We start from the raw sequence: 22,125 nt of genomic DNA, 5'->3' as shown, positions 1-22,125 counted from the left end.
TTCCCTCTGTCCTTTTTGCCTTTTCCCCATTTCTGAACCAGGTCCAAGCTAGGCAGGTTCCAGCATTTGCCAACCCAGACCAGGACACAGTCACAAATGTGTTGTATTTAAAGGGTTAAAATATATTCCATATAACAACCTATTACGGCAGCAGCCATGTTTTAGGTCATCCCACACTCTTTACCGCTAGTGTAGTCCAGCCTTGAGCTGAGTGATCTGAGACAGCCTGGTTGTGAAGGAGACATTGCTTGTCATTTATAAGACTGTAGTTATGGACTAAGTATCCGTAGCATCCAATCTGACCCTGCTACTCATCTTAAAGGGGGACGGAATTGGCAATGAGATGGGAACAATAGCCTGGTAGCTGTCATGCAGTGTTATTCTCCATGTCAATAAAGTTAGGTGAAGATTCTAGTTAGCGGTGTGCCATGTTATATGTTGTACTTGTATAAATGAATGGGCACATTTATAAGTTGATCAAAGAGTATCAGATGTCTTGATATGATCTGTGAACGAAGATGTTACCAAGTGTTTATTTTCTCTACAGCGCCCCCGCTCCACTGATTCCAACACAGTTAAAATTTTTCATCTAGCTCCTACCATTCCTGAGCAATTGGTGCTGTTATTTCAGAACCCAATATGCTAAGTGGGCTCCTTACTATGAGGTGAGCGGTCCCTGTCTATCTGCTCCAGTCCAGTGCCACCCACCTCAGAGTAGGGAGCCCACTTCGCGTATTGGGTGTTGAAAATTATAGCACCAATTGCTCAGGAATGGTAGAGGCTAGAGAAAAAAATTCCAACTATATCAGATTCAGTGGAGCGGTGCTGATTGAAGGATGCAAGGTACTGAAGTTGGTAGTGGTGGTGAAAGGTCCTCTTAAAAGAAGACATATCAATATTCCTGTCTACATTTTCTATGGAATAATTCTGGAAAATATTTTTACAGAGCTGTATATTATGCCATTCCTCTGTTGTTCCTCATGGAAATCTATACGGATAACTGGGTGATACCATTCCTAGTAGGGTATATCCCTACACTGTCTTGGACTATAGTCACTGACTGGACAATGTAAGATCCATTTGTCAAATTGTTCACACAATTCTTAGAGAAATAACAGAAGGAAGGCACAACGGAGAGTTCTATAAACGCGCGCTCCATTTCATGTGGAGTACAACTATTTACCAATTCAGACAAGGAGAGGACGGGTGACAGATCTTCTTTAAGATGGTCAAAAGTACCACCCATAACCCTACTTCCCTCTCCGTACAAACGTGTACAGCTATCCCTTTCATAACAAAATCTAGTTTTCTTGCTCTGTGAAAAATAATTCTATTCCAGAATGGTGTGGGCTGTGCACTCTTTTTCCTGGCAAAACCACCAAAAAACATAACTTCAACAACACAACCTCAGACGTAGGTTAGAAGGAAAAAAAGATCTCACTTGAAGAAGAAGAAGAAGGAACATTGCTTCAGGCAAAGAGCACCCGACTATCCACCCCCTAAATCTCACACATACCAGACAATGAGAGGGGCAGGGATTAACCCCTCAGGCAACAGGAAGTGTCAAAGAAGGTTAGGCACCTGTGTACAGTTTATCTCTTTTTGGGTACACTGATCCTGTTAACTAAGCTGTAGGATAGGTCAATTAAAGGGATTCTACCATTAAAAAACTTTTTTTTCTAGGTAACACGTCGGAATAGCCTTTAGAAAGGCTATTTGTCTCCTATCTTTGGAAGTGATCTCCGCCGCGCCGTTCGTTTGAAATACCGGTTTGTACCTGTATGCTAATTAGTTCTCTCGCAGCAATGGGGGCGTCCCCCAGCACAGGAGTTTTTTAATGGTAGAATCCCTTTAAAGGGGTTTCTAGGACACTGCTATACGCTGGTAAGGATACAGCATCCATATAATTCCTGGAAAACCGCTTTAAGCATACCGCCCAACCTTCCTGATTTCCGCTGGACACTCACACTTTCCTGCCCCTGTCCCGCGCAGCTCCCTACATGTCCTGCTATGTCCCTTTAATGATTTACTGATCAATCATTCCTCCTGCAGTGATCGGAGGAACGCTTTACCATGGTTCAAGGACCTTGTGTGACATGACACGGTCACGTGACTAGGTGGGCGTCAGTGTCCCATGCAGTGAAGAGAGAAGAGATCCGTGTAAGGTACTGAGAAGGCAGGGGAAAGGGGGATCTGAGATTCAGGATGGAGAGAGAGAGAGTGTGTGTGTCTGTCTGCGTCTGTCATTATACTGGGGGCAGAGATGGAGGGGGACATGAAACTGAGGGAGAAATGGAGTTGGGGAGATGAAACCGGGGGCAGAGATGGCAGAGGGGACATGAAATGGAGCAGATAAAGGGGGCACTTAAACTGGGGGACAACTGGAGAGGGCATTAAACTGTGGGAGGAGCTGGAGGGGGACCTGTCTGCCTCTAGTTGCCCTCAGTTTAATGTCACCCTCCAGCTACTCCTATGGTTTAATGTCTGCTTCTAGTTGCCCACCCTTTAATGTCCCACTTCATCTGCCATTTATTTATTGCCCCCTCCAACTACCCCCATTGCTAATGTCCCCCTCCAGTTGATCCAGTTTCATGTTTAAACTGGGGCACCAAGAGAGGGACTTAATACTGTGGGGCAGTTGGAAGGGGGACATTACAATGTGGAGACATATAATGTTCGGGTGACTGTAGGAGAATTATACTGTGTCGGGGGACATGAAAAATGAATGAGAATGGGTGGAGTCAACACAAAAGTGGGCAGGGCTAAATTTGCTCGCGCCGCAAATTTTGTCCCTCTTTCTGTTGTTCAAAAGTTGGAAGGTATGATTTAAGGCTAGCTGCACATGAGAATTTACAGTCCAAATCATACAGTCCATCTATCGGCCATATTTCACAGACTGGATTGTATTTGCACCCGCATTTTTCGGGTGGAAACAAAGCGTAAACCCAGCAGATGCCATTATAGTTTATGGGATCCACGAGTAACCACTTTAAGTGGATTGGGTTTCCATTTATGGGTTCCCCAAGCAGACCTGAAGAACAGAAACCCAAGTGAAGGTGTGAACCTAGTGTCAGCGGTCTCTAACATCATATCTTTACCTGAAGCTGAATCTCTCAAAAATTTAATTCTTGTGTGTCTACTAACCAACCTAACCCTGATACCTCCATTTCTGTCTGCGGTCTTACTATTACACTAAGGCAGTATGCCCGATATCTGGGGGTTGTATTTGACTTGGATCTCATCTTCACCCCACATATTCAAACACCTGTACACTCTTGTCATGTGAACTTCGAAAACATCTCCAGAATGAATGGGTTTTAAAGCTGATTGTCGGCAAGCCGTCCCCTGTCCAGTTGTCCCCTTATCTTGACTACTGCAATTCTCTTCAAATCAATCTTCCTCTTATTAAACTCTCCCTCTACAATCTTTCCTGGCTGCAGCCGCAAGATCTGAGTCAAATTGGTACACAGATGCATCTGCCTTGTGTCAGTCGTTGCATTGGTTGCCCGTCCACTGCAGAATACAATATAAAATTATCACACTCATCCACAAATGCATGAGTGTATGAGTGTGTGTGTGTGTGATGCATGTAGGCACTGACCTCCCTACATCTCCTCCCTCCTCACTGTCTATCACTCTAACTGTTCTACCAATGACCTTAGACTTGTATCCTCTGTTATCTGAACACCCCACTCCTGTCTCCAAGACTTTTCTCGAGCTGCACTAGTGCTCTGGATTGCTTCACCCAGACAATCAGATTAATACCCAACTACAGTAGCTTCAAACATGCCCAAATCACATCTGTTTAGGCGGCTTATTACATGATCTGATCACATTGTTCTACATAAGTTAACATTTTTTATCCTAAGCTATCCTTCCTCCTCTGTTCCTGACCCTTCCATCTAGAAGTTACCCAGCAATCCTTGCACTTAGTATCCATATACAGTATTCACAAATACCGGATGGTGACATCTCCTACAGCTTCAGTTACATGACCTTATTTATTAAAACATGGCTGGACCAAACTGAATTGAATATAAAAAAAACCTGAATCAAATATAAAATGGCTGGACCATTGTACCAAACAAGCCCTTGGATGTCTTGTATTCCCCTATATCCTCATAGATTGTAAGCAGGGCCCTCACTCCTATTGTTTTATAGGTTAATCCTTTGCAACGTTGTAATGCCTAATACGGTCGGCTAATGTCCCCTCTGAGTGCTGTGGAATATGTTGGGGCAAAGACACTAAGAATGTTTTCCCATTCACATACGCAAGACAAAAAAAAAAAAAAAAAAAAATCACCCAGGAGAAATCCAACCACGTCCATTCTTACAAATTCCATATGGAAAATTGAAGGACCATGAGTCTTCTGCAAATCCAGATGATAACTTCCGATTTCTGGTACAAATCCTCTAGCAAATATACAAAAGATCTACCAGTGTCATATCCTGAACGTGTGAATGTATCCTTATTGTCTGGGTTAGGAGCCTATGGGAGATGCAATACTGTTTGTCATCCAACTTTCCAGGAAGCGGATGTAGTATAATTAAGCTATAATGTATTCCATCACATGAGCTCAAGAATGGAGCTGGAAATCTAAGTACTCCACTACAGTCATAGCCGGCCAATTCATTTATCAATCAATATGTTTTTGTACTGCAGGAGGGCAGGTTCCCAGAAAGTAATCAATGTGAACATGGCCCAGTTGGATTTCTTCCCACTATCCAAGTATTGTGAGGGATCCTGACTACTATGTCAATACACAATAATGGTCATATAAGATCAGCTTGTAAAAGGTTAAGTGCCTATCCATACAACCTTGCCTGAGAGTATTGCTCCATTTTTGCCCTTATTCTAATGACGGCTGTTTTTTGAACAGCAATCACACAACCATTCTAAAACGAGGGCAAATTCACATTTTTGGAAAGACAGAACATGACCATTTTTGTTTTGATGGACCATTTTAGACATCCATAAAAAAAAAAAAAAAAAAAAGACGTGAATAAACTCATTTACTCTCATTGTTTTATACATGACCCTAGGCTCTGTTCACTTGTGTATCATGACTTATTATTCATATTGGCAGCCATGATGCAAGCATGACTTTAGTAATAGAGTCTGTTAAGGTTCCTTCGCTTCAACTGTAAAAATGACGCTGTAGTCTGTGGAGTTCTCGTGGTCAAATGTGATGAAACTGCCAACAGAGACTATGAAGGAAACCCAACCGTCAGTGTAAGGGCCCATGCTCACGACCGTGTGCTAGTTCAGTGTACTACCTGGGTTTTTCACAGATAGCACACCGACCCATTCATTTCTTTTGGCCATGCACACGACCGAGGTTTGCACGGATCCATGTGCGGGCCAACAGTCCATGCTGCAAAACTCAGGACAGGTCCTATTCCTATCCAGTTTTGCGGTTTTGCTCACTAGCCCCCCATGAATGGGGCCATGGAAGCACAGCCTGTGTACAGGCTCGCACAGGGTCATATGGATGCTTCCTAAACAGGACTAAGAATATAGCATCTTAAGAGTAAGTTCACCCCAGAGGGACTAACTTCTGCTATGGTGCGCCCCCGGAGAAAGCTCAGCCTGTTCCACATTGCAGACCTGGTCAACCCCTGGACCTTAGAGATCAGGCCCTTTGAGTATTTTTACACTTGCTGGCCACTGAATGGCTACAGTACCAACAAATAACCCACTTTGTCCGTACCCAGCTTGGGTCCACTCCCCGCAGCTTTTGAGAGACTATGTTGAGCTGACACCTCTGCAAAGGGACTCTCCTCCAGCATATATGGGCTTTTGTCCTCCCCTGAGGAGCAATCTCCCTCACCCCACAAATACATGGCTAAGTGGGCCGAAGCTTTGAATAGGCAGATCTCACCCGGATAGTGGCAGATTATTTGGTCCCAAGCAGCTAAATCCTCGTCAGGAGTCACATTTAGGGAAACCCAATATAAGATCCTTATGCACTGGTATCACACGCCAGCCATGCTTCACACCCTTAATCCTTCCAATCCCTCTTTGTGCTGGCGGTGTTAGTCCTCGCTGGGTACGGTATATCATGTTTTTTGGGAGTGTTCTGTCCTCCGCCCTTTCTGGACGGAAGTGGAACTCCTAACCAATGCCCTCTTTATTCAGGGAGTTCCATTAGATCCTATGAGCTATCTACTTAACCTGCCCCCCAGGCATTTAGGTAAGAGGTTTGCAACACTGAGGCACCTGAATTCCTAATTACATCATGGAAGACAGATTTGCATATTCTTCCCATGGTCCCTTGCAAAGTAGAGTGCTAAAGGCTTAATAAGTCTCCACACACCTATATGGTGGTTTTCTCAGTGGACAAAAAAATTCTACATGCAGGACTTTTGTGTTTGCTTGAAAAAATGGATTCTTGATGGACGGCAAGTTGACGTTATTTTTTTTATTTTTTTTTTTAACATTGAAGTCTATGGGCAACGGACTTATAATGGACAGTAATTGATAGCCATTAGAGATGAGCGAACAGTGTTCTATCGAACACATGTTCGATCGGATATCAGGCTGTTCGATGTGTTCGATTCGAATCGAACATCACGTGGCAAACTCCAAAAAAATTTGATTCCCCTCCCACCTTCCCTGGCGCTTTTTTTGCACCAATAACAGCGCAGGGGAGGTGGGACAGGAACTACGACACCGGAGGCATCGAAAAAAATCGGAAAAAGTCATTGGCTGCCGAAATCAGGTGACCTCCATTTTAGACGAATAGTGGATTTCAAATCCGGGTCATATGAGAATGTGAACTTTGTGACTAAGAGACAGGGATAGCTGTACAGGCAGGGATAGCTAGGGATAACCTTTATTTAGGTAGGAATGTTATTAAAAATAACTTTTTGGGGCTCTATCGGGTATGTAATTGTGATTTTTGTGACATAAACTTTTTCCCATAGGAATGCATTGGACAGTGCTGATTGGCCAGAGTACGGAATTCGACCAATCAGCGCTGGCTCTGCTGGAGGAGGTGGAGTCTAAGATTGCTCCACACCAGTCTCCATTTAGGTCCGACCTTAGACTCCGCCTCCTCCGGCAGAGCCAGCGCTGATTGGCCGAAGGCTGGCCAATGCATTCCTATGGGAATGCAGAGACTTAGCAGTGCTGAGCCAGTTCTGCTCAACTACACCGTGTGTCGGTCAGCCCATCTGATATAGCAGAGCCGAGTGTGCACACTCGGCTCTGCTACATCAGATGTAGCAGAGCCGAGGGTGCACTAGAACCCTTATGCACACTCGGCTCTGCTACATCAGATGTAGCAGAGCCGAGTGTGCACACTCGGCTCTGCTATATCAGATGGGCTGACCGGCACACGGTGTAGTTGAGCAGAACTGGCTCAGCACTGCTAAGTCTCTGCATTCCCATAGGAATGCAGTGGCCAGCCTTCCGCCAATCAGCGCTGGCTCTGCCGATGGAGGCGGAGTCTAAGGTCGGACCTGAATGGAGACTGGTGTGGAGCGATCTTAGACTCCGCCTCCTCCAGCAGAGCCAGCGCTGATTGGTCGAATTCTGTACTCTGGCCAATCAGCGCTGGCCAATGCATTCCTATGGATTCCTATATCCACACTCGGCTCTGCTACATCTGATGTGCCGGTCAGCCCATCTGATATAGCAGAGCCGAGTGTGCACACTCGGCTCTGCTACATCTGATGTAGCAGAGCCGAGTGTGCACACTCGGCTCTGCTATATCAGATGGGCTGATCGGCACACTCGGCTCTGCTATATCAGATGGGCTGACCGGTACACGGTGTAGTTGAGCAGAACTGGCTCAGCACTGCTAAGTCTCTGCATTCCCATAGGAATGCATTGGCCAGCCTTCAGCCAATCAGCGCTGGCTCTGCCGGTGGAGGCGGAGTCTAAGGTCGGACCTGAATGGAGACTGGTGTGGAGCGATCTTAGACTCCGCCTCCTCCAGCAGAGCCAGCGCTGATTGGTCGAATTCCGTACTCTGGCCAATCAGCGCTGGCCAATGCATTCCTATGGGGAAAAGTTAGCTTGCGAAAATCGCAAGCTGACAGGGATTTCCATGAAATAAAGTGACTTTTATGCCCCCAGACATGCTTCCCCTGCTGTCTCAGTGTCATTCCAGGGTGTTGGTATCATTTCCTGGGGTGTCATAGTGGACTTGGTGACCCTCCAGACACGGATTTGGGTTTCCCCCTTAACGAGTATATGTTCCCCATAGACTATAATGGGGTTCGAAACCCGTTCGAACACTCGAACAGTGAGCGGCTGTTCGAATCGAATTTCGAACCTCGAACATTTTAGTGTTCGCTCATCTCTAATAGCCATCAATTACTGTCCGTTAATTTGTGTTCGTTTTTTTCTGCGCATGCTTAGAAAGCAGAAAAAAAAAACAGTATAAAAAAAAAAAAACTACACTAACTATCGCTAGTGTGTCCGATTTATTTAAATTGATCCATTAAATGGATCAGTTAAAAAACGGTTAGCTTATCATCAGTGAGTGTCCATTAATGTCTGTTATGATAGGTGTCCATTTTTTGGGGGGTTATTTTTTGTTGTTCTTTTTAACTGACACCTTTATAACAGAAGCCAACAGTAGTGTGAATCCTGCCTTACATAATTCATGGAAAAAATCTTTAATAAAAAATTCAGTAAAAAATTAAATTACATTAAAAGAGTTCACACAGTGGAATTTGCCACAAAATTCCTCCTCCCATTCATTTCAGTGGGAGGCAGATACTTTTACAGATATGATTTTCCACAAGCTTGGGGAAAAAAAAAAAAAAAAAAATCACCTAGCAGAGAAAATAAGCACCCTGTCTGATTTTTGGACAGATTTTGCCTGGACCTCCCACTGAAGTAAATGGGAGGAGGTAAACTTGCTGCAGGAAAATTTCTTGTAGGATTTTGTATGGCAGGTCCCATCACAGAGTCCGCTGTGTAAACTTATCTTGACATTTATTTTACATTCCATCTGCAGGGTCCACTTACTATATGATCCAGAAAAGCTCCCAGTGTATATGTAAAACAGACACATAGGCCACCTTTATATAATCCCTGTTCACCACCACTGGCAGCAATGATTGTTTTTTATTTTGATAATCTGGACTGTAAAATATATGTAAAATTTCACAAAATTGGAATCATAAGATCAGATGGCGGGAACAACAAGGACATTCCTTTAGAGAGGATCTGGTAGTGAGGTATTACTTTGGGTTAGGCATGTAGTATTTGGCGGTGAGGAGTAACTTTGGGTTAGGGAGGTGTTTTGGGCATGTAGTATTTGGCGGGGAGGAGTAACTTTGGGTTAGGTAGGTGAGTTAGTGATGTAGTATTTGGCGGTGAAGTGTAACTTTGGGTTAGGTAGGTGTGTTAGGCATGTAGTATTTGGCAGTGAGGTATTATTTTGGGTTAGGTAGGTGTGTTATGCCCTGTTCACATCTGCATTGGTATTCCGTCCGGGGGAGTCCGCATGTGGTCCCCCCTGAATGGAATACTAAACGCAACTGAAAGCGCTGTGCTGTAAAAGCACATGGACGACAGACTATAATGGGGTCCGTGTGCTTGTCGCCTGCTGCCGGCACTTTCCTGTCCGCATGATTCGTGCGGGCAGCGCGCGGCAAGCATACGGACCCCATTATAGTCTATGGGGTCCGTGTGCTTTTACTGCACCAGCGCTTGCAATTGCGTTTGGTATTCTGTTTGGGGGGTCCTCATGCGGACTTCCCCGAACAGAATCCCAACGCAGATGTGAACGAGGGCTTAGTGATGTAGTATTTGGCGGTGAGGTATCACTTTAGGTTAGGTAGGTAGGTGTGTTAGGTATGTAGTATTTGGCAGCGAGGTGTAACGTTGAGTTAGATAGGTACGTTAGGCATGTAGTATTTGGCAGTGAGGCATGTAGTATGAGCATAGACTGTGTACAATTACCACTAGTCACATAAACAACATAGTAATGTGACTGTGCTGAGGTTAATGTGGCGTGACACAGATCTGGCCGATGGATAAGTCACAAATCATTATAGACTGGGAACAGGGAACAAAGCCGTGAAGGTCAACAGGAAATCTATAAACAAAAAAAAAAAAAAATCAACACTACACAAAAAGCGTTGCCGCCAGCCACATGACTACCAGCCTAGAGACCTCCTGATGGAGTCAAACTGCAATGCATAGTACAAGGTGTTAGCATGTCTTGCCAAATTAAAACTCCTTATCATAACAGGGTACCCAATTTTGGTAGTTGGAGTAAGGACCAGCCCCGACCTTCTAATGTATAAATGGGTGATCAGGTTGTTGGATTTGAACATATCCTATCCTTTTGCTTTCCACTAAGACACCGTAAGTCAGTGGTCCGCAGCTCTGGTATTCCAGCTGTTGTGAAACTGTAACTCCCAGCATGCTCCATTCACTTCTATGGAAAAGCCAAGAACAGAAGTGTGAGCTAAAGTTTCACAGCATCTGGATTGCCAAAGGTTGCTGACCCCTGCTGTCCCTGCCAGAGGTGTATGGCAGCAGCTCCCTTGAGAACACATAATATAATAATACATTTTATTTATATAGCGCCAACATATTCCGCAGCGCTGTACAATTTGTAGGGTTCAAATACAGACAGAAAGATACATTAAAAATAAATAGTCATTTCACCCAATGGGACTGAGGGCCTTGCTCGCAAGAGCTTACAATCTATGAGGCAGAGGGGGTGACACAAGAGGTAGCAGGGGCGGCATCGGAGGTAGCATTGCTTATACAGTGGTCAGACAATTTTGTAATAGAGGTTACTGTCATTACACAAACATAAAACTTTATGAGCCGTCACCAGTCGTGTCCTTTAACATGTGGATGGAGCTTGGACATATAAAGTTAGCCTGAAATGGCATCATATCATGTGGGGAAATGTGGGAGCGGGGACAGAGGAGGGTTAAATTTTGGGGAGTCTCATTATGGTACGGAAGGGTTTACATTAGGAATTGTGATAGGCCTGTCTGAAAAGTTGTGTCTTTAGTTTGCATTTGAAGCTGTAGAAAGTGGGAGTTAGTCTGATTGTCCGGGGTAGAGTATTCCAGAGAAGTGGTGCAGCTCGGGAGAAGTCTTGTATACGAGAGTAGGAGGTTCTGATAATAGAGGATGTAAGTGTTAGGTCATTGAGTGAGCGGAGAGCACGGGTTGGGCGGTAGACAGAGATGAGGGAGGAAATGTAGGGAGGTGCAGCATTATGGAGAGCCTTGTGGATGAGGGTGATAACAGCCAATGTAGCGACTGGCACAGACCAGAGGCATTGCTGTAGCATCTAGCCTGATAGATGAGCCTGGCCGCTGCATTCAGAATAGATTGTAGAGGAGAGAATTTAGTGAGGGGAAGACCGATTAGTAAAGAGTTACAGTAGTCAAGGCAAGAATGAATCAGAGAGACAATAAGTGTCTTCAATGTATCTCTGGCAAGGAAAGGGCGTATTCTGGAGATGTTTTTGAAGTGGAGGTGACATGAGCATGCAAGTGATTCAATATGGGGGTGAACAAACACATGCAAGCTTCACTAAGTTGAGTGTGTATGTATTTGGGAAGGCGGGGGAGGGGGGGTAGGAGAAATAGCTAGTGGCCAAAGGAACCCACTTTAAAGCTCTGAGTTGTAAACAGACATGGGCATAGTTATGGGGGTGCAGATGTAACAACTGAACCTGGTCCCCCATATCTTGCAGGGGCCCTTTATCACACAAAAGTAATATAGATTGCACTTGGTAGGTGAGGGGTCTGGATACAGATCATGCAGGGCTATCAGACATTCTGGACTATTAGAAGCCTTACTGTCAATGTCATAGCATTACACCATGTTGTATATAAGTACGTGTTATCTGTCTTCCTGTAACATCTTGTAAATTTCCTCGCCTGTTGCTCCTCTGCTTTATAGGGCAGTAACATTGAAGTATGTGAAAAAATAAAACACAATGACAGCTCGACACTAGAAGTCATCTCTGGACTGTGTTATGAACTTGGCAAAAGGTCCCTGCGGAGTCTACGCTCACAAGTACTAAATAACTAGGAAGCTTCTGAACTCCGGAGAATAGAAAAGCTGTTACAAGTGAACATTCTAATTTCATGCATACTCTGAACGGGATGCAATGTTTACATGGTCGCATCCCACAACCCACTCCCTATGGCCACTAAGCGTTCTTGAACATACCATCCGACTCATTCGCTGTCGCTGTTTGCATGATCGTTCCTAAAATGTATGAGCCGCTATCACACCTTCCATATTGGCATGTGTTGCAGCGTGTTGTACGTCATACTATAGTTCTTCTAAATGCAAGTCTAACCCTAACTTACCCAGTTTGATTTGGATACAGGAGCTGGTTCCTAATATTAACAGTCATGGGATGACCTGTGGACTCAGGGGTGGTGCCTAACCCTAACCTGGCTGGTCTGACGTGGACACAGGGGTGGTGCCTAATACTACCAGTCATGGAGCAGGTATGTGGAGGTGCCTAATACTAACAGTCATGGGGTAGCTACGAGGACATAAGAGTAGTGCATAATACTAACAGTCATGGGGTAGTTGCATGGATACAGGAGTGTTATTTCATACTAACAGTCATACGCTGGTTTCATAGACACAGGTGGTGTTGCCTACACCTCATAGGAGCCTATACATTTAAGGAGCACCATGTGTCCATACATGTAGTAGGAAGTGAAGATGAGAGCGGTAAAGTTGGGCCACTCCTATCCCAGAGAAAGTCGGCAGACCCCTTCTCTCTACCTAATGGAGGGTGGCCCTTTCATTACTACATAAGGCACGTTGGCCGGCTTTACCAGTCTTATGTGGCTAGGTTGAAGTGAACAGATATCCCTAGCCAAAACTAGATGTGTTCAGGCCATTAAATCAATACAAGGATCAGTGTTCGTGATCTGAAAATGCCCACGTGAAATGGCCCTAACAGAGGAGGGTCTGGAGTAGATGACCCCCTTTATAATGCCCATAGACCCTATTATGGGCCATGTCTGCGAGAACACACCTTTTCACAGGGTCCACTTCACGTTCTAAATGAAGGATTGCCTGACTCCTACGGAAATTTGGCTTGGACAGTCATTTTTCCAGTTATACAGGATTTGCCAAAAAAACTGTTGTTTATAATATATCCTCGCGACAATAACTTTCTGCTTCCTTTTCACTAAATATTATTTGCTATCTACATATTCAGGAAACGTAAGTTGGAGTCACAGGATAATACTTTACAATGGTCCTCTAGCCGTGAGATTATCCTCTGTTTCCCTTTCTTGAGATACGCTTTTCTATACATAGGGCCAAAAAGCTTTCCATTTTTGAGGCTTGTACACAAAAACGCTGTTCTCCGGCTAAAAACTCTATCTTTATTGTAGAAAACACAAACTGGCACATCCCAAAAAAACGCAATGGCCAGTTATGAGTTACTGATCCACTGTGGGTTCTTTTTCATTGTGGATTGCCATGTGGAAAGCCAAGACATCGCATTGGAAAATCGGAAGGGAGGAATCGAAACACGTAAGTGGCCATTGATTTTTTCAGGATGTGCACATCTGTATTTTTATTGCTTCTGCCATAAAGATGGAGTGTTTTGATCCTCAGCCGCTGGTGTGGGAGAACCATGCAAGTCTCTGCATGACATACCTGGGACAGACACATAGTTTTCCAACAGGTATCACATCCTGTTAAGATTCACAAACGTGCTGGATATTGGTGAACAGATCACGATTCCAGGGATTCCACTCTTGAACAGAATCTGACAATTATTTACACATTTACTGACATTTTTGTGTGCTGTAGATTTAATAATTTACTGACATTTTATGTAGTGTAGATTTACTAATTTACTGAGGTTTTTATGTAGATTTACTGACATTTTATGTACTGTAGATTTACATATTTACTGACATGTTTATGTAGATTTACAAATTTATTGTCATTTTATGTACTGTAGATTTATGTATTTACAGACTTTATGTACTATAGATTTACTATTTTTTATAGACATAAATATACTGACATTTTTATGTAAATCTGCCTTTTGTACTTTATAGCACTTTAGATGTTTGGTTTACTTTTAAAGGAGTTTTCATAATGATGTCCTATCCATAGGATAGGTCTGACACCTGGACCCTGCACAAATCGGCTGGTACGAAAGTCTCTGGGTGCCAGAAGCTGCTACTGGATGGGGAGTACATACAGAAACACTCTGATCCAAATAACAGGAGCGTCACTGCTTGAACAGGAGCAGTCGCTCCCCATCCTTTCGCAGCTTCTGGAGACTGGAGGCTGCTGCAACAGCTGATTTATGAAGGGTCCGGGTGTCAAACTCCCACAGATCACATATTGATGAGCTACCCATTTGTGTGGGTCTTGGTGTAGGACCCCAACAGATCATATATTGTTGACCTACCCACCCTGTGAATAGAGCATCAGAATGAAAATTTAACTTGGGTCTGTAAAAACCCCTTGAACATCTAAGGTTAAATTCAGAAATATGTTGGTTTCCTGGTACCAGAGAGCAATGTATTGAGGGCACAGATAACAATTAAAGAGATCATCTCATCACAGACAACCCTTTTAATATAAGAGCTCCTAAAGTTGAGGGAAGATGCCATTGGCTTTATAATTTCTCCCGCAGCGGACATTACAAGGAAAACGTCGTACTAGACTTAAACACCTGCTAGACTGAGAGTCACTACTGTTAAGGCAACGTTCACACTGCCACTGGTGACCTTCTTAGGTGCTGCCAACTTCGGCAACTTCTATTTGATGGCAAGAAAAGTGCAGCATGTCTCATTGTTCTTACCATCAAGACACCATAATCCCCATGGGCCCCCTCATACGTTTTAATAAACCCATATTTGCCAACATATATTAGCAGCCATCGAGTTGTATGGCCTTACAAAGCCTCACCCATTTGGGGGGATGCTGCATATTTTTGTGACATGAACATGGGACTAAGGGAGATTTGTCAGGAGGCTCTATAAATAAGAGGGGGCATTCTGGGAGAGATAGAAAATATGAATTCCCTATAGAGGTTGATGGATATAGTAGATAATCGGAAGCCACAATAGAGATGTATTGCAAAGATGCACTGGCCATACGTTATAGACCGATAAATACCATTTTCTGACTATTGTCGCCCTTTCATGACAGACAGCTGCTTCACTGGATTTATCCTCTTGCTGCCAAGTGCATTTTGTAGCATACTTAGAAAGTGGTTTGTACCAGATAACAGATGTGCACCACACAGCACAGCGTCCGACCCAACTAATAGACACCCACCCGAGGTTACAGATCAAGCCTGAAACCTGCCAATTGTCAGCAATGTATTGCATTAACATATGGTGGTGTCATCCAGAATGGGAAGTCGATCCCAGATGCCTGTAAAGCAGGCCATACACTAGAGATTTCACAGTAAGCTGTTAGGCTACAGGTCTGATGACACAAAGCCTACTGGAGAGAACAGCGGCGTAACGTTAAGCTCCTAGGCCTCAATCCAAAACCAGGCCTCCGAGTATTGATTATGGTAGTAGTCTTCTCATATTTGGAATATAAACCTTATAGGCACTCTAAGGATCCAATCTTGGGGCTAGATGCGACCGCACCTTCTGCACTCCCTCATGTTACGCCCTTAGGAGAGAATATGGACCCACTGGGTTTGGGGTGGATTTAAATCGGGGAGCAGAATCTAGAGATTGTCACACGAACACAGCATATAAACCCAGCTCTAAAGAAAGATAGGTTGGGGGTCACCTGAATCACATGGAGATTTTCCCTTGTGAACTTCTACCTCTGTTGCCGATATACTGCCATTGTGCTCATGGTGCAAATGAGATCTTTCAGGAGCAACTGCAACACTCTCATTGCTCCAAATAGCTCATTTGCATATTGAAAAAACAACCAAACAAAAAAACATGCAATATCTTCACAACACAGACACTAATTCACAATGGAAAAACACCATGTGATTTGGTTGACCCTGATTTGGTTGATCTGATATGTTGGGCTCTGGTGACAAACTCCCTTTAACCCCTGCAAAAAGGAATAGACTTTCACACAACAAATGCTCACAAAGGTACCCCCAGGGCTGTTTCCACAGAGATTGGCTGAAGACCCCCAATTCATACTACTAAGGCAACAGACAGAGATTGTAGTCAGACAGGCACAGATCAGGGCAGGCAGAGTTCATTTGATAGTGGGAGACAAACAGCGGAAAGGACAAGCAGCAGACAATAGGTGGGGCAAAGCATATTACAGGACAGGAACCAAATTAATATTATTGCTCAGGCACTGGTACTTAACATGGCTCAAAAGACTAACATTGGCTGGAGAGAGTGTGTTGGAGTGCTTACCCTTTAAGAGACCATTGGTCAGCAGAGGACCCAGCAGGATATCGGGCACAGAGCAGCGGCAGGATACCGGGCACCAGTCCTGGCAAGATTCTATAACCTGAAATCTAACAAGTGAAACTGAATTGCTACATTCCGAGGTCATCCGGTAGAGTTTCCCCTCCTGTGACCAGCTCCCATTTAGTAGGAAATCTACAGATGCTTTCCGGACCACAACGACCACATTAATGTGATAACTGTTGGACAGAATAAAGCATCTGTGAACCACAAGGCACAGCGAAGCATAGAAAAGTGACTCATCTTTCTCTTTAATACAAGCATCGGGTCCCCTCCCTCCACTTCCTGACAAAATTCTGGAGAAAATAATGATTTTCTGTTTTACAATAAGCCACAAGAATGAGTTCAGACATAGCACTGTTGCACAATGAGGCTCAGATGATAAACCCTGACAACACCGGTCAGGCAGATACTGACAACGCTGCTAGCACGAAAGAGAAGCAACAGGCCAGACCTGACAGATGTGAATGTCTGCGATAATATCTTGTAATTCCAGGACCTCGAGGCAACGACCTCTGCAGCACAGAATATATAGATTGTATTCAGATTAGAAAATGAAACTAGACTTCCGATAGGCTGCTCTAGGCGACTACTCCAGTATGGTCTGGGCTGTTTTCAGTATTTGAGGCCCATGTGGGTTAAATTGTACTGAAGCACACAAGATGACGGTAACCCACAATTTGGTTTCTTAAAGGGGTTGTCTGATGAATATTTGCCATCTACCTACAAGACAGGGGAAAAGTGTCTGATCAGTACTCACAATAATAGGGGCCCCTGAATCTTCTGTCTAAAAGGGGTTTTCTGGTCCCAAATTAAATTTTCATAGTGATGACCTATCCACAGGGCAGGTCATCAGGATGTGAGCTGTCGGGATCTGACAACCAGATCGCGTATGGATCATCTGTTTTAGCAGCCTGAGGGGACCAATAGCTGGTAGTGGACAGCGGCACATGCAGCACGGCTCCTATTTAAGCAGCCGTGTCCACTGTGTAGTGTTGGTTCCAGTGAATAGTAGCGGTGCACCGCAGGCTCCCTGTCCACTAGCTGTTTGCAGCACCCTGATAATACTCGCCTATGGACGAGCACTGTGAGCAGAGGGAGGGGGCGTTCCTCCCCGCTCACACTGTACAGCGCGAAAGGCTCTGCTGTGAAGAAGGATGTTCTTGACAGACTGTCAGGAACGCCCTTCTGACTGTAAAGAGCTACGGTACCGGGACCAAAAGCTCTTTACCCGGGGCACAGATCGGGAAAGCCGACAGTGCGCTGAATTCAGCGCACTGTTGGCTTTCCAGCAGTATATAGAACTGCCTGTGCCCCAAACCATGAAAGGTCCTCTTTAAGGTTAAATTGCCGTGTTGGTACTTTGTAATAAATTAGTGGGTTTTGGGTTGCAGTTTGGGCAACTCGCTCTCTAAAAGGTTAGTCATCACTTTCCAGCAGTATATAGAACTGCCTGTGCCCCAAACCATGAAAGGTCCTCTTTAATGTGCGGATCCACAATTTTACACAATTACAGAATTGCAAAATATGGTCATATGAATGGGGCTTTATAGAGTTTTCTGCTCCACAGTGACCCCCACACAGTCTAATCTGCTTCACAGTAACTCCCACACAATACAATCTGCTCCACAGTGGCCCCCACATAATATAATCTGCTCCACAGTGACCCCCACACAGTCCAATCTGCTTCACAGTAACCCTCACACAATACAATCAATCTGCTCCACAGTGGCCCCCACACAGTATAATCTGCTGCACAGTGGCCCCCACACAGTATAATCTGCTGCACAGTGGCCCCCACACAGTATAATCTGCTGCACAGTGGCCCCCACACAGTATAATCTGCTGCACAGTGGCCCCCACACAGTCCAATCTGCTTCACAGTAACCCCCACACAATACAATCTGCTCCACAGTGGCCCCCACACAGTATAATCTGCACCACAGTGGCCCCAACACAGTATAATCTGATGCACAGTGGCCCCCACACAGTACAATTTGCTCCACAGTGGCCCCCACACAGTATAATCTGTTCCATGGATGGGTGCCCAAAGAGAGGGCTTTGAGTGCCACCTCTGGCACCTATGCCATGGGTTCGCCATCACGGCCCTAGACTATAATGCGGTCTGTGTGACTTCCACATGAAACACGCAGAGAGAAAAGTGCTGCTTGCAGGACTTCTCTCGACATGTTTCGTGTGGAAACGTTACATTATAGTCTATGAGGTCTGCAGATTTCCCAAGTAACCACTTTTCTATGTGTATAGGTTTTCGTTTCAGGTGGGTCCCCAAGTGGACTCCCTGAATGCAGATGTGAACTTGGTTTAATACAGCAACATGCTCTATCGCTGAATACTTAGGGTCCCAAATCTGGTAGGCCCAGTTCCATTAATCTTTTAGTTATGTGAGCTTTATTACTATGAATTACATGCGTAGTGAAGAATGTTGTACTGTCCTCCAACACTGAAGAAGAGTCCAGGACTTATCCCCAGCGAACAGTAACAAAAACAGTGATGAATGGGACTAAATTTACTAGATTTGAGGCTCTAAACTCCAGCAGCATAATATCATGAGGATTAAGGGGTCCCAAATCTGGTGACATGTACTGCTGGTCTTTGCCAATGACTGACTGCCACATTAAAATGTCATGTAAATATAGATGGACCATAGGACTGATGGCGCTGTAGCAGTATGGGGATGAAGAGGTGAGTTACGGTTTATTTGTAATTTCACCACTTAAACAGCCACAAGAAAATAAAAAGGAGGATCTGCAGATACAACATTTTATGGATTTCTTGGGAAGCTTGGATGAATTTAAGACAGTAGTAAACGTGATAAAGACCAGTTCCAAGAGGTGCGGCACCCACACATGGAAATACTGAAGAGCGTCTGGGAATAGATTCCAGCACTTTTTGCATAGATACAACCTGAGCCTCTTCGGGCATTAGGAAATATTAATAACTAAGAGGTCTGGCTATGTTTACCAACAGCACCCAATGGATCCCATTGACTATGGAGAGTCTAATGGAGCCTCCAATGTGAACACAGCCTTTGTAACCAGTCTGACAACTATTTTAACATTTTTAGAGGCCCACACTATATAAAAGCACAATGGCTGCCTGGGATTTATTGTCCTGGCCTAGTATAAAGATGACTAGGAGTCTGAACTTAGTACACCCATATGTCAAGATCCTAAAAAGGCCAATGTAAGAAACAATGGAGTCCCTCTACAGTGTACTTTCGATGTCTGCTGTCAACTGGTGCATGGTGGCTCAGTGGTTAGCACTGCAGCCTTGCAACGCTGGAGTCCTGGATTCGATTCCTGCCAAGGACAACATCTGCAAGGAGTTTGTATGTTCTCCTCGTGTTTGCGTGGGTTTCCTCCCACACGCCAAAGACATACTGATAGGGACTGTAGATTGTGAGCCCTATATGGGACAGTGAGTGTCAATGTCTGTAAAGCGCTGAAGAATATGATGGCGCTATACAAGTAAGCATAATAAATAAATAATGGTGCGGGTGCTGGAAATTGTACCCCAACAATTTGATTGTTGACATTAAATAGGAGAACTGGAGGTTGAAGGTAAGAAAACCACTGAACGCGTGAAAGTACGCCAAGGCAGCCATACACATTTCAGTCCCTGCTGGGGTTACAGTCATCCAAACTGGTCTTACATGTTTAGATGGATGTAACCCCCAGTAAGAGTACATGTGTATCGGACAAAAACTTTACACACAGATTTAAATGAAGATGTCCACTTTGATCAACTTTAATGTGTAGATTATTGACCGGTGTAAAGGAGCCCCAAGTCCATAACAGATCTCCAAGAGATAAAGAGTGAAAGGTGGGAAGTCCCCGTATGTATAAGATAGTCGGCCGGTCGTGAAGACTCTTCTATGCCTATGGGTGCATTTTCTCGCTATAGATATTTAGCATCCATTTATGGACAGGTGATAAAAGCCTGTCACTCAGGGACCCTCTGGTGGGACTTTTACCCAAACTCTAATGCACAAACAGCTGGAGTGTGAATACAGCAGTGGTTCCATGCTGTCCATTCAAAGTAAAACAGATTGGAGGGGGGGGCGGGAATCATAGGACCCCCATTCTAGTCATGTTTGGGATCCCAGTGGTGGGAATGTGAGCACTACACATTTATCAGCTATGCTGTGGGATCAGTTTTTCTTCAAGGTTGTCTAAACTAAGAAATCTCTAATAATTATCCTCATATTTCTATATTTTATAATAAATGTACCTAAAAAGATAAACCTAAAGCACAAAACACAGCTACTATATTACTGGATGACGGTATCGGAGAACAGCTGGCTGCTTATCATTGTCCTTCACTCACTGTCTAAGTAGATTTTTGTGTTGCTTCTATTTCAAGGCCAAGACACGTAAAAGACGCTGTAACTCTCTGGGCCGTGGGTTGGGGAACAGAAAATGCAAAAAGATTTAGAAAATCCATCCTGAAAGCTTTTTATTGCTTCTTCAATGTCCAAAAATAGGAAAAAATAAGCAAATAGCTCTTCCTACTAGTTTGTGACTATGTGTGTCCAAGGTAAAAGACTACAGACAAACCGTGTGTAGTCAGTGCCTGCACTTTTCTTCCTTTTAATCCGTCCTTGATGTCTTATAACATTTCTTTAGTCAGTTAACATGAGATAGAGGCATATGGATGGCAAAATCACTAAGTTATGCGCTTCCAAGGAAACAGACTACAAACAAACCTTGTCTGTGGTCAGATAGGGATGCACAATGTGTCAAATTTCAGTGCAATGTCAAAACTCTGGAGGAGGAAACAATTGAATAGAGATTATTTCTATACCAACAACATCTACATATATGGCCGCTTCAGCCATGAAAGGTGAGCCAAAGATTTAGCTGAAAATAAATACTTGGATTAACTTTATGTGTACAAACAAAACAGACAACACTCTTATAGTAAATGCGGTCATCATACAGTCTAAAAATAATCCGCTAAGAATGTATCGCTCAGGACTCAGGACCAAGACCTTGGCAACTACAAGCCCCAGCATGCCCCGGCAGACATCAAATCCTTTGCTTTGTATATCTTGGACAGAAGTAAATGGGAAAGTCCAAGACACTGTCCGTACACTGAAGTCATCCCCGCAGTCCTAGAATAACACACCACAGAATATTCCCAGAAGACTCTGCCCTGCCAGTGACAGCAGCAACTGCGCTCCTCCAGGAAAAACACTCTGCCACAAAAATGACTACCAGACGTCAGCACCAGAAAATGGTACTAAAACATCAACATTGCATACCTGCACTATACCTACAGCACCAGATAACTGTACTATAACTACTACAGCACCAGATAACTGTACTATAACTACAGCGCCACATACCTGTACTATAACTACAGCGCCACATACCTGTACTATAACTACAGCGCCACATAAATGTACTATAACTACAGCGCCACATACATGTACTATAACTACAGCGCCACATACATGCACTATACCTACAACACCAGATAACTGTACTATAACTACTACAGCACCAGATAACTGTACTATAACTACAGCGCCACATACCTGTACTATAACTACAGCGCCACATACCTGTACTATAACTACAGCGCCACATAAATGTACTATAACTACAGCGCCACATACCTGCACTATACCTACAGCACCAGATAACTGTACTATAACTACTACAGCACCAGATAACTGTACTATAACTACAGCGCCACATACCT

At 44.2% G+C, this 22,125-nt stretch overlaps 1 protein-coding gene across 1 annotated transcript in view; it reads right to left on the bottom strand.

Moving 5' to 3' along the window:
• The window catches only part of LOC142184851 (beta-1,4-galactosyltransferase galt-1-like), a 48,376-nt gene that overhangs the window by 25,120 nt on the left and 1,131 nt on the right, over positions 1-22,125 (bottom strand). The gene's annotated exons all lie outside the window — the stretch shown is intronic.

This window comes from Leptodactylus fuscus, chromosome 11, assembly GCF_031893055.1.
Source record: "Leptodactylus fuscus isolate aLepFus1 chromosome 11, aLepFus1.hap2, whole genome shotgun sequence".
NCBI classification, from domain to species: domain Eukaryota; kingdom Metazoa; phylum Chordata; class Amphibia; order Anura; family Leptodactylidae; genus Leptodactylus; species Leptodactylus fuscus.
This window is presented reverse-complemented; position numbering and strand designations above follow the sequence as displayed.